The sequence below is a fragment of the Hyperolius riggenbachi genome, chromosome 3, assembly GCF_040937935.1.
Source record: "Hyperolius riggenbachi isolate aHypRig1 chromosome 3, aHypRig1.pri, whole genome shotgun sequence".
NCBI classification, from domain to species: domain Eukaryota; kingdom Metazoa; phylum Chordata; class Amphibia; order Anura; family Hyperoliidae; genus Hyperolius; species Hyperolius riggenbachi.
The window spans coordinates 166,981,294-166,993,259 of NC_090648.1; the positions used below are offsets into that span (position 1 = coordinate 166,981,294).

Sequence of the window (11,966 nt, forward strand, 5' to 3'; positions counted from 1 at the left end):
CTTAATGCTGTACATCACTTGGGTCAGATTGTTCCTTATATTTTGCCTCTGAAGAAGCTTTCTTAGCGAAACAGCTGTCAGGCACCCCCTCACCCCCACTGTATACCCCACTGTGCCTGCATACCGTGGATTAAAGGTACAGTTTTTTTCTACTGCAGCAGTGCCTCGGCTCTCTTCACTTTACATGACACCCAGACAGCATCAGAAGCAATTTTGTTCATAGCAAAGTAGGGGAGACTTAGAAACCCTAGGTTAATGCTAGACAAGACAAGGAACATTTAGATCCCGCTTTTCTCCTGGTGGACTCAAAGCCCCAGAGCTGCAGCCACTAGGACCCATTCTGTTGGCAGTGGCTATGTTAGGGAGTTTTGCCCAAGGTCTCCTCACTGAATAGGGTGCTGGCTTACTGAACAGGACAAGCCAAGATTCGAAACCTGGTCTCCTGTGTCAGAGGCAGAACCCTTTACCAGTACACTATCTGTCTGTAGTATGAAGATTTCCATTTACTTCCAGTACCAGTGGTTGGTGTTACCTCATTAGGACATGAGCAAGAACATTCCAAATGGGTGCATAAGCAGCAGTAAAAACATGATATAACACGACATACCCATTTCCCTTTTTGTATAAGACTCCAAGAAATTTTGGGTAGAGTTCTACTTCTAGGGCTTGATTCACAAAAGGGTGCTAACTTAGTTAGCACACCTAAAAGCCCCTTAGTACGCCTAAAGCCCTTTAGGGCGCGCAAAGTTTGACGCGCAAAGTTATCGCGGCAAAGTTTAGCGCTGCCCGTAGTGTGAGAAACAAAACGGTTGCACCGGGTGCGCCGAAACCGTCGCACCGGGTGCGCCCGAAACATCGCACATTGTTTTAGGCGCACCCAGTGCAACGTTTTCATCTATGGGCATGCAATGGGCAGCGCTAAACTTTGATAAATAAAAGCTTTAGGCATGCTACCTGCTTAGCAACCTAGTTAGCACACCCAAAGCTTTTAGGCGTGCTAACTGAGTTAGCACCCTTTTGTGAATCAAGCCCCTAATGTAGTTGGTGTTTGAATTCGGGATCCTGCATTTGGAAACACAATTTATGCCAAACGCTGAACTTCAGCAAACAATCTAGTTGACAGGGCCACAGGAAAGTCACTTGTGCCGCACTTTATCTGACTTCGATGCTTCCTCCTTCCGGCTTGCAAGGAGGAAGCATCAGAGTCAGGCATGGGCTTAAATTCGTCTTCGGGTGATCCGGATAGTTACTATCCGGATTTCACCCAGTAATACTGTGCGGGCTGGGCAGGGGGGAGTCAAGCTTACCCGTCTGACGTCTTCTTCGCTCGTCCCTCGGCGCCTCCCACGATGCGTTCCAATGCGCCATCACGTGATTACAAACACTTCCTCCTTCAACCCGACTCCCCCCTGCCCAGCCCGCACAGCATTACTGGGTGAAATCCAGATAGTAACTATCCGGATGACCAGAAGACAAATTTAAGCCCATTAGCCCATGCCTGCCTGATCAGAGTCACATAAAGCGTGACCTGGACTGCAACCCCATGACCCTGTCCACTAGCTTGGGTGCTGAAGTTCAGCATTTGGCATAATTCGGGTTTCCAAATGCAGGATCCAAAATTCAAACACTAATTAACAGAATCTCATTAAGACACAAAATAATATCAGACAAGCAATGAGTCTTATGCATTGAAGACAGAATTTGTCTGTTTTTACTTCAAACGCCCTGCAAGATTTATGAAAATTTCTATGTTTAAAAATGCTCTTGAACTTGATTGGGTATTTGAATAAAAAATATATATATATATATATAAAATCCAAGAAAGTGAAAACTTCTCTCTGTATAGCGTCAGGTCCGATATTCTTTACATAGATGAAAAAGTGGAATATCTGCCAACTCTACCAAGTGTGTTTCCGCTGAATGTCTAATGCTGCTATTTTATTCCCCCTGAAGCCATTTTTAAGATTTAATTTTTACGCCTAAGCTCTATTTCTGCACCCGCATAGTGCTGACCTAGGGTATCTACGAAAATAGCTGAAATGAAGCAAGTTACAGAAAGGATCAAGGCTTAGACCTGTACCCTGGAAATTGCCATAAAATAAGAGATAGACAAGCACAATAATTAATCTGTAGAGAACAGGGGAGTTGTAGTGTTGCAGAATTTACTTGTTAAGCAGTATATATATATATATATATATATATATTATGAAAAAAAGTTGTCTTCAAGCATCCATTGAATTTCCAGTATATACAGTAAAAGCTAATAGTGTACCTACACTGATAGTGATTTAGCTGCACTGCATGCTCCTGATCCCAGCTTTAAAAATGTGCTTCAAATTTGTTACCACTGCATTGTGTCTTCTGTACTGTTGTAATTTTTTATATTGTCTTCTCATTTTGAGCAAATATTTTTTTTTTCTTTTCACCAATCGCAACTTTCATTTGAAGGGGGTATGTACATTGTGCTTTTGCCCTCCCCTTTAGTTAACCTCCATCATGGAGGGCTTGTGGGTAGGGGGACCTGCACTTGTACTTAAAGTGGACCCAAATTAAAAATACAAGATTTCAGAAATAAAATCTATTTTCTAAATTAGAATAATAAATAGCAGCCTTTTTTCAGCAGCATGATGACAAATATAAAATATTTTACATTTATTGGAGGAACCCCTCCCTTCCTTTCAAATTGCCGGGAAAAATCCAGCAAACTGGTGGAGAAGGTGGTGTCCAGCAATGGAGGAATTGCTAATGGCTGCCCCCAGTATAACCCTAGTTATGAAAAGAGAAGGGTGAAAAGCATGCACTGAAATGCTCATAGGTTTGAAGGAGTGTTTATTTATCTTTGTATGTGTCAGAGTGGTGCAACTAAATATTTTTAATTTAAAAAAAAGTTTGGTTTGGGTCTGCTTTAATGCAAAGCAGTAGTGCAACGTTATACATTACCTGCTTCTGGTGGGCAGCGTGGTAGTGTAGAGCTTAGCACTCTTGCCTTGCAGTGCTGGCTCCCTGGCTTTAAACCCAACCAGGTCACTATCTGCACAAAGTTTGTATGTTCTGCCCGTGCCTGCGTAGGTTTCCTCCAGGCACTCCAGTTTCTTCCCAAAAACATAGAGATAAGTTAATTGGCTTCCCCCTAAACTGTCCCTAGACTATGATACATGCCCTACACTATACATACATACATACATACATAGACATGTGACTATGGTAGGGATTAGATTGTGAGCTCCTCTGAGGGACAATTAAGAGACAAGACTATATATACTGTACTCTGTACAGTGCTGCGGAAGATCTCTGCGCTATATAAATACTAAATAATAATACCCGCTTCTGGTGGTGGGAAGGTCCTCCTCACTCCTCTTCAGCATGCAAATACCATACAGCCAATCACCATGCAGCTTTCCATGCCATCCTCCAGTCCACTGTCTCCAGCGTTGACCACCAAAGAAATCCAGCAAGTTCTTGTCAGATTCCAAGCTTGCAACCGAGGTCCTCTTCAAGCACGAGCAGTTCCGTGCTAATGCACAGGAGCATGGTTGCGATGTGTAGGAGGGTTCCGGGCAGTGGTGGAGGATGGCGTAGGAATCCTCTGGGGTATGCAGGGGCTTACCTCTCCTTAGGTAACTAGTATTTGATTATTGAACCCAAGCTCACCTCGGGTTCTCTTCGAAATACAGACATGGGCCTCCCTAGTCCCTGGCTCTAACTTTCCTGAAAATACCTGTCACACCTCAGCAAGTGGTTGCCTATGGCAACCCACAAACACAGCACTCTTTCTACAGAACTGTTTCCTTTGTATGACCTTTTTATGTTCCCACACCATCTAGTGTCTGGAATGTGCTATGCAACCCTGTGAAATGTTTTCCCTTCAACCTTTAGATGCTCCCGTGCCATATAGTGTCTGGACTGTGCTATGCATCCCCATTTGCACCTGTGAGCTCACTTCCTGGATTATGTTTTGAAAGTGCTACCCTTGCTTTGGCTCACTGCCTGAAGCAACAGGTTTCTGCGTCCTTATTTTCAGAGAGACCTAAACCCTTATGAACTGATATCCTTGCTATGATCTTGACAATGCTCTGACTATCCGTTTGTCCTTTGCTCCTGTACCTTACCCATACCTCCCAACTTTTTGAGATGAGAAAAAGGGGCACTTAAGCCACGCCCCACCACACCCCTGACCACGCCCCTGTACACCACTAGTCAGGCATACCATAAAGATTTCATAATAAAAATATGTTGTTTTATAATTCAAACCACACTGGTCCTTTCTATCCCAGTTCATTTTCCTTCATATTAACATTTTAAAATTAGTAATATATCAATGTGAAGGATAAGAATAAAGTTTAGAGTCAATCAAACACATTTTTTTAGTAGAGAAATATACGTATATATATATATATATATATATATATATATATATATATTTACATAGAAAGTGGGACAAATTCTTGAAAGAGGGACAAATGAGGAGGAAAGAGGGACAGAGGGACAGGGTTCCCAAAGAGGGCTATGCCTTGACTGACTCAGACTGATTTCCTGATAACAAATTTCAGGCTTATCCTTTATTACTTTGACTGTCTGTTGTACCTGTACCTTGCATCGGATTATCCAGTCACACTCATCAGTCGCCTTCAGGCACACCCATCTGGTCTCCAGGGCTGCGCCAATCCCACCACACAGAGTATTCAGGTAAGCGACAATATAGAAGACCATGAAATGCAATACATCAAGCTTTATTTAAATATCAAAAGTCTAAATGCACGTAACAGACATAGGTGAGACAGCACTGGGGGAAGGTACAAGCCAGAACTTGTACCTTCCCCCACTGCTCTCTCACCTATGTCTGTTACGTGCATTTAGACTTTTGAACAGGAATAAAATAATATTAAAAGGGGCCCTAGGCAATATTAAAAGGGGCCCCAGCAATATAGTAGTTTTTTAGCAGAGACCGCCCAATCAAAATTCCCAGTGTAGAGGGAATTTCTGATTTGTACGATTTTGTCGAGTATGGGTCCTGTGTCTTTAAGAGCTTTAAAAGGCTAAACTCAGAGACCAAAGCGGAATTTCTCTCTGAATGTGTGAGGTTTTGCCTGGATCCCACCTTTCAGATTGCTGATCCGTCTACGTCGGCTCTTCAGTTTGCCTATGTGCTCTTAAAAGACGATTTGTTCACCTAGGCGTATGAGGTGCTAAAAAACAATTCTTGGAATAATAATCTGTATCAGTTTCTTGCAGTGATATTCTCTCACTGGTTTAAACTGCCTGGCTTACCACCTGCTCTGATTAAATGTGTAGCTGCTGATAAGTCAGCTGATCTTTCCCTTCCATGCAAAACTTTTCAGTATGACAATCAGTTCAATGTGTCTGTTGCCACTTCAGGTTTTAAACAGCAGACATGCAAAGTGGCTAAAAAGAGAAAAACTAAAAAACGCAAGCATCGGAATAAAACACTCCCTATTGATGTTTACCATGATGTTGATCTGTCTCCTGGTTTTTTGCCCCAATCCAAAGCTTATGTGGATCCTATTATAGGTAGGATCGTACACTATATTAAAGCAGTTAAAAAATCTGTTGTTGTTCCTGAACTCCATCCCTATGGAGATTATCTGGATACTGGCCTGTTTGAACCCCCATTTGCTTCCTGGGATATTTGGGCCTTGCTGGAGGAATTTGATTTTGATTGGAAAGCCTTTTGCGATTTTTACATCGCAAAAAGCCAGGATGTCTTGAATGATTGTCTCGATTCTATGTAACTTTTGATTGATTCCGATGAATGTGACGAGGGTGATGTGGATGTGTGGCAGACGATTTTGGATGAGTTGCACACACACCAACCAATTGATTCCAATAAAGAGACATCGTTGTCGGATGATTGTTCCTGCCTTTCTGGGGTAAAGCATGAGAGTCTTGACTTTGTGCAATCTGAAATGAATGAGTGTGCCGCTGTGGTTGATTCCTGTGCGAATCCTGAAGGATTCACTCCTGACAGTGTGCAGTTTGAATCTGTACGATCAGATGCCTGTTTCTCGGATGTTCCTGCAGATTGTGATCGCCATGAGTCTGCCGGTTTCCTCAAGGATGTGTGGGATCCTTTGTCATTTAGAAACAGATCTTTGAGATCTTCCGTCTGTGACCCTGCTATGGGGAAAATTTCTCAACTATGCAGCATCAAAAGTAAAATTAATATGCCTAATAAAGTTCATCCTGTTGATGTCGCTATTTCTTCTACAGATGAGTCTCTGTCTCACCCTGTTCACACCTGTAAGGGCCCGTTGCCTGGTGACAGTTGCTCCAGTGTTTCGGTCCTAGATGCCTTGCAGTCTGTTCCGCAGATCGCAGAGGTTTGCGCTATGGAAGCGTCAGTTTCACAACCTAAAGTGAATTTTGATTTGCAGGTTTTGCGTTCTGGTTCCTCGGATTCGACATTGTTAGCCGAATCTAAGAGTGAGACAGCGCTTCGGTTTTGCGAGTCTGATGCTGAACCTTCTTTGCCTTATTCAGAGACGCTTTCTCTGAACCTGCCCTGTACCATGAATGAAAACATGTTTTCCATTCACACTGACGTTTGTGAGCCGCTTTCTTGCTCTGAGGGAAGTGCTGATTCTGCACCCTGTACTCTGCATGAGTCAATGTGGCCTTGCTTAGAATCCCCTGCAGTGTCCCTAGAGGCTCGTCTAGGTATTGCCACTATACTCACCTGTTTTTCTGCAGTTTTGGAGTTACAAGCTAGTTTGACTGCCACACAGAATTCTGGGTACAGTGAGAATGAAGTTAGGGAGTAAATGTGTGTTCCAGTAAATATTCCTGTACATCCCGCTAATTATGATGAAGTTCAGTCTCAGTTTATGGTGGAACCATTCCTGGGACATCTGCCCTGCCTGCTCAGCCCTGTAACATGGACAGTTCAGAATCCTTCTTAGAAAACCTGGAAAATGATGTTCCTGAGGTCGTGTTTGATGTCCTGGAGGTCTCCGAGTTCCTCCCAAAGGGTGCAGAACTTGTAGGAGATGTCTCCTGACCCCCAAGTCCTTCTGAAGTGTTGCCCTCTTCCGTAGGCATTGCTGCCTTGCTGGCTACCTTTTCAGCTCTGGTGGAGCTTCAGTCATGGGTAGTCAATGATGAATTTCTGTCAGATACCATTACAGTCATTGAGATCTCTAAGCCTGAGACCGAGTCTTCTTTTGAAATACCAGTACCTGTGACCTCTAATCGTGATGATTTTCTGCCCGGTCCTAGTTTTGGTCTGGTCGTGCCGGACTCTGAGGTTGGCAGTTCCCCGACATGTCCTGAGGTTTCTCCTGTGCTGGTGTACCCCAGTGTGCTCTGTGATCCAGAAAGCCCAAGTGTGCCTCGGTTACCAGCGTACTCAGATGCTTACTCGGTGGAGACATGTTCTGATTTAGCCTGCCTGCTTGCATGCCCAGAAGTGGTCCCTGAAAATCCTGATCTTGATGGGTGTCCTGCTAATTCTGAATCTGGAACTGTCATAGGTTCCATGGGGGTGCTTGGTAGCTCTCCATGTGAGCCTGGTGAGCGTTCTGGCTTCTTGGAATCTCTGCGGAGCTTCAAGGCGTTCTGGAAGATTCCGAGAGAAGTTTTGCTTGGTACCCTGAATACGATCAACAGCGGCTTTTGTTTTGAAAGAGACACTTCGAACAGGTTTTGTGGCAGATTTGGTATTTTCGGACGCTCCTTGGAAGTTGGTGGGTATTGTCTGGAGGGTGTCGGTGGCTTCTTCTCTGGTATCCACAGTCCTGATGGGTGTTACGCCGAGACTTGTAGTGCTGATGGGCATGTTTCGGTGGCTTCTGTTTCCGCTGAGGTCGGTTTCGGGTGGACTGACTCTGGAATTGGACCTTGTCGGGCTGTCCCGACCTTCATGAGTCTTCGGTTGGAGTCTTTTGCTAATAGCAGTTTTGAGGGTCGTCTGGAATTCGACCCTGGAGGGGGGGGTACTGTAATGATCTGCTCGGCTGCCTGTGCAGGCAGGCAGCTTTTTGGCCATTGTTTAGGTTTGCATGCTGCAGGACTCTGGAAAGAAGAGCTTCTGTCAGTTTTGCAGCTTGTGCTTGCTGAGGAATTTGCATACGTTGTCATGCAAATTGCCTGGCCACATTCATTGGAGGCGTGTACTATAAGTACTATGTGTTTCCCACAATGCTTGGCTGGTCAAAAGGATTTAGTCCTGTGTAACACTCCTGGAGGAGTGTCAGCCTTACTCTCTGTTTGAAGATCAGCTTAGAGTAATTCCTGGAAAACTGCACTAGGCAGGTTTCCTTAGTGCAGTTAGGATTGCTTATCTGTTTGTTTGTTCTGTTGCGATTGTCCTGTCCTAGCGGTGGTTGACAGGAAATGGTTCTGATCTCTGTTCTTGCAGTATAGCTGGTGCAGCGGTTGCTACCAGCTATCTCTTCTGATCTGTCTCACTTGGATCGCACTAGCATCTTGCGCTAGCGCTGTGGATCCTTCTGTTCTGTCTCCTTGGATTGCGCTGGCCACTTTCCGCTAGTACTGTGGATCCTTCTGTTCTGCTACTCTGTACCTGGATCACGCTAGCCACTTTCACTAGTGCTGTGGATCCTTCTGTTCTGCTACTCTGTACCTGGATCGCACTAGCATCTTGCGCTAGCACTGTGGATCCTTCTGTTCTGTCTTCCTGGATCGCGCTAGCCACTTTCGCTAGTGCTGTGGATCCTATCTCTCGCTTGTCCCTGTTTTCGTGTGTCTGTCTTGTCTGCTACGAACGCTTGCTGGAGACTCGGTGAGGTAACCGTTAAGCAAGCGCTCGCGTCCTCTATTACATGTTTGTCTGTCGATGGTTAGTTAGGCGTGCTTGTCTCTATTGTGCTTATCATGTGGAGACCGCCCATGAACGCGTGCACTGTTACGAATGAGTGCGGTGTTCGCATTCAGTTAGCGTTTGTTATTTTCCGTATCTCCTCATTGTATGATTTGCTGTGCCTTTGCTATCCTCGTAGTCTGTTCTGATCTGCCTTGTGTCACTTTTGGCAATCGCCTTTCTTGCGGTTGCGTTTCTGTTTCGTATCTGCTGTTGTGTGTGCGCTGTCGCGGGGTAGCGACTAGATTGGCGCACACACATACAACCTGTCCCTTTGCTCGTTCTCATTCGCAATCGCTTCTCTTGCGATTGCGTTCTGCGCTTCGTACAATTCCTGTCTGGCATTTGTGGAGGTACAGAGGATTGGTTCCTCTGCACTCCTCAGCGCCATCTGCCGACAGGAATTTCCCTCTACGGGTGCGTAGCACCTTTTGCTGGGTTCCTGCAATTATACGCTTGTGGAGGATTTCCGCCGTATCAGCGCACGCGTTGTGCGCTGATCACGGAGAAAGTTCCACAATCATTACACTGGCTTCATATATTCTCTAACCTTGCGTCATCAAAGCATAAGTAGTATCCAAGGCATTTTTGAGCAGCCTGTCTGCATTTAGTGTCAGCCTTTTTGACTCTGTTGACCGTGGTTTTAACTTTCCATCACTGGGTTTCCTTAGGCTGACAAATGTTATATATAAAGGATAAGTTATGTATGAGATTTGCTGCCCAGTCATAATGATTTTTTATAATTCATTGATGTGCCATGATTTATATTATCCAGTCATAAATCTTAAAAGTGCTTAAATGTTACTTTTTTATGTAAAGTAAGGCTGCAGATAGAAAAAAATACATACCTTGAAATTTTGATCACATGAACAAAAACACTTAAAGGGAACCTGAAGCGCGAGGACTACCGAGGCCGTCATAGTGTTTGGATTGCATCACTCTGCTGTTTAAACTGCAAGGGGATTTGCATAGACCTATAGAAATGGCAATCTATGGAGCAGTGTCCAGTGTCTGATGGGCTCCTCTCTACATCTTTTACAAGTGATTTATTTGATGCCTATGATTTTCTATAGAGATAAAAATAAGTTCTACCAATAAGAACTTACATAGATCTAGCAACACGTTTGTGTCCACTGTCATAGCTAAGCCCCGCCCCCAATGCAGGTCTTATTCTTAGGCCCATCATGCACGCTATACATAATAATTGATATGGATCACCCAGGCCTGCAAAGGATGGTGCAGTGCCAGAGAGGGTGAGCAGGGGGAGGGAAAAAGTTTGTTAATGATTACCACTGTTCCAAGCATGCATAGAGGTGTTCATTACCAGCATAGTATCAATGGAGAGCTAATACATTGGATGAAGGAGGGCCCAAGAGCAGCCACAACCCCTTCATCCCGTATTTCTATGCCACTGTCTGTGTGTATACGTATATATATATATATATATATATATATATATATATATATATATATATATATATATATATATACATATATATACAGTGGCGTAGCTAAGGAGCTGTGGGCCCCGATGCAAGTTTTACATTGGGCCCCCCCAAGCACTCTATACATAACAATTGATACGGTGCACCAAAACCTGACAATGGCAGCTACAGTGTCAGAGGTGCAAGAAGGGGATGGGAAACAGCTTGTTAATGATTACTACTACTCAAAGCATCTATAGAAGTGATTATTATGAGCACAGGACCAATAGAGAGCTTATACTGTAGTTGAGGGAAGGCCCTTTGGGGCCCCTCTGGCCCAAGGGCCCCGATGCGGTCGCTACCTCTGCAACCCCTATTGCTACGCCCCTGTATATATATATATATATATACAGTATATATATATATCTGCTATCAGTTGACTCTAGCTAGACTGCCTTTCTGTTAAATCCATATACACCTTCAATACTAATAAATACTTTAATGCTATGTTGCTGATAAGATACTCTTTAATTTAATGAATTGCAGCTTAATTTGAAGTCTGATTTAAGAAGGAAAGCAGATGGGTGTCCCGTTTTCCCGATTGTTTCATCTGCTATCAAACAACATGTTTCCATGTTACTACCGTCTCCTCATTACTGGTGCGTTCGAGAATCTCTCGATGTCCAGTCATTTACTCTACAAAAGCTAATCTCAGATTACTAATGCTGCAGCTGCCTGCAAAGCGTGAGCCGGAGAAGACGAGGAAACTCTGCCCTTGGACTTAGAACATTTTATATTAAGAGCTTACATTTTCCTTGTTCCGAGCCCAAAAGGGCCAAAGGAATGCCGGGCTGCTCTCATCTGGCTGCCTATTAAGGAGCAGACACCACTAAACTCATTTGACTTGTAGATTGTGCCTGAATTCAAGCTGTTTAAAGCAGATGAATGGCTACTGCTTGAGCCGGCACTGTCACCAAGCCATTCCTTGATTTTCATATTAAGTATGCCAGGCAATCGTATGCATCCTTAACATGGAAATCAAGCACAAAACTCCCTGCCTAATGACGGAGATCAAAGGAAGCCTCGGTGGTGATAGACCTCATGCTGCACTGCTGTACATCCTATTTAAGTTTAAAACCTTCAGCTGCCGCAAAGGGGTCTTCTGTGAACGTCCCCACGTCTCACCTCTGGCACTTTCCACAGCAAATGGGTTAACTGTCTGTTTTGAATTCAGAAGTCATTATCTACACATATGGGTCCTTAACTCCACATTCTTACCGGTAGTAATAGAAAGGGCCTCACATTACACGCTCAGTACTTTTTCCCTCATTATAATTATTGGAATGGTGCACCTCTGATTTAAATAAAGCTGGATCATATTCATGTCCTGCTTCCTATTGTGGTGCCAGTGATACAGCTGCTGGGTAAGTATGTTCTTCTCTTGTCATGGCCCAGCTTTCCCTACAGCACCGGGCATCTACAAATAACTTTGCCTTACTAGAGAGGGAGAGGGCTAAAAGGATAGTCTCGTTTTTTAGATTACTTTTTTAAGACACCAAAAGGCAGGCATATTAAAAACAATAAGTGCAAAATTCTCCAAACATTTAAATTTCCACTGACAGGAAGGGCTGGAGGATAAATTTAGACTTGGCTTAAAGCAGTATAAAACCCTGACATAATATTCAATAAAAACATGTTTTCCTACT

General features: G+C 43.9%; 1 long non-coding RNA gene across 1 annotated transcript in view; it reads right to left on the reverse strand.

The window, feature by feature from the left end:
- Nucleotides 1-3,730, reverse strand: part of LOC137561212 (uncharacterized) — a 51,700-nt gene extending 47,970 nt beyond the window's left edge. The window contains exon 1 of the long non-coding RNA XR_011029929.1: nucleotides 3,322-3,730. This is a non-coding gene — a long non-coding RNA (uncharacterized lncRNA). The remainder of the gene's footprint in view (nucleotides 1-3,321) is intronic.
- Between the last annotated feature and the right edge of the window lie 8,236 nt (nucleotides 3,731-11,966).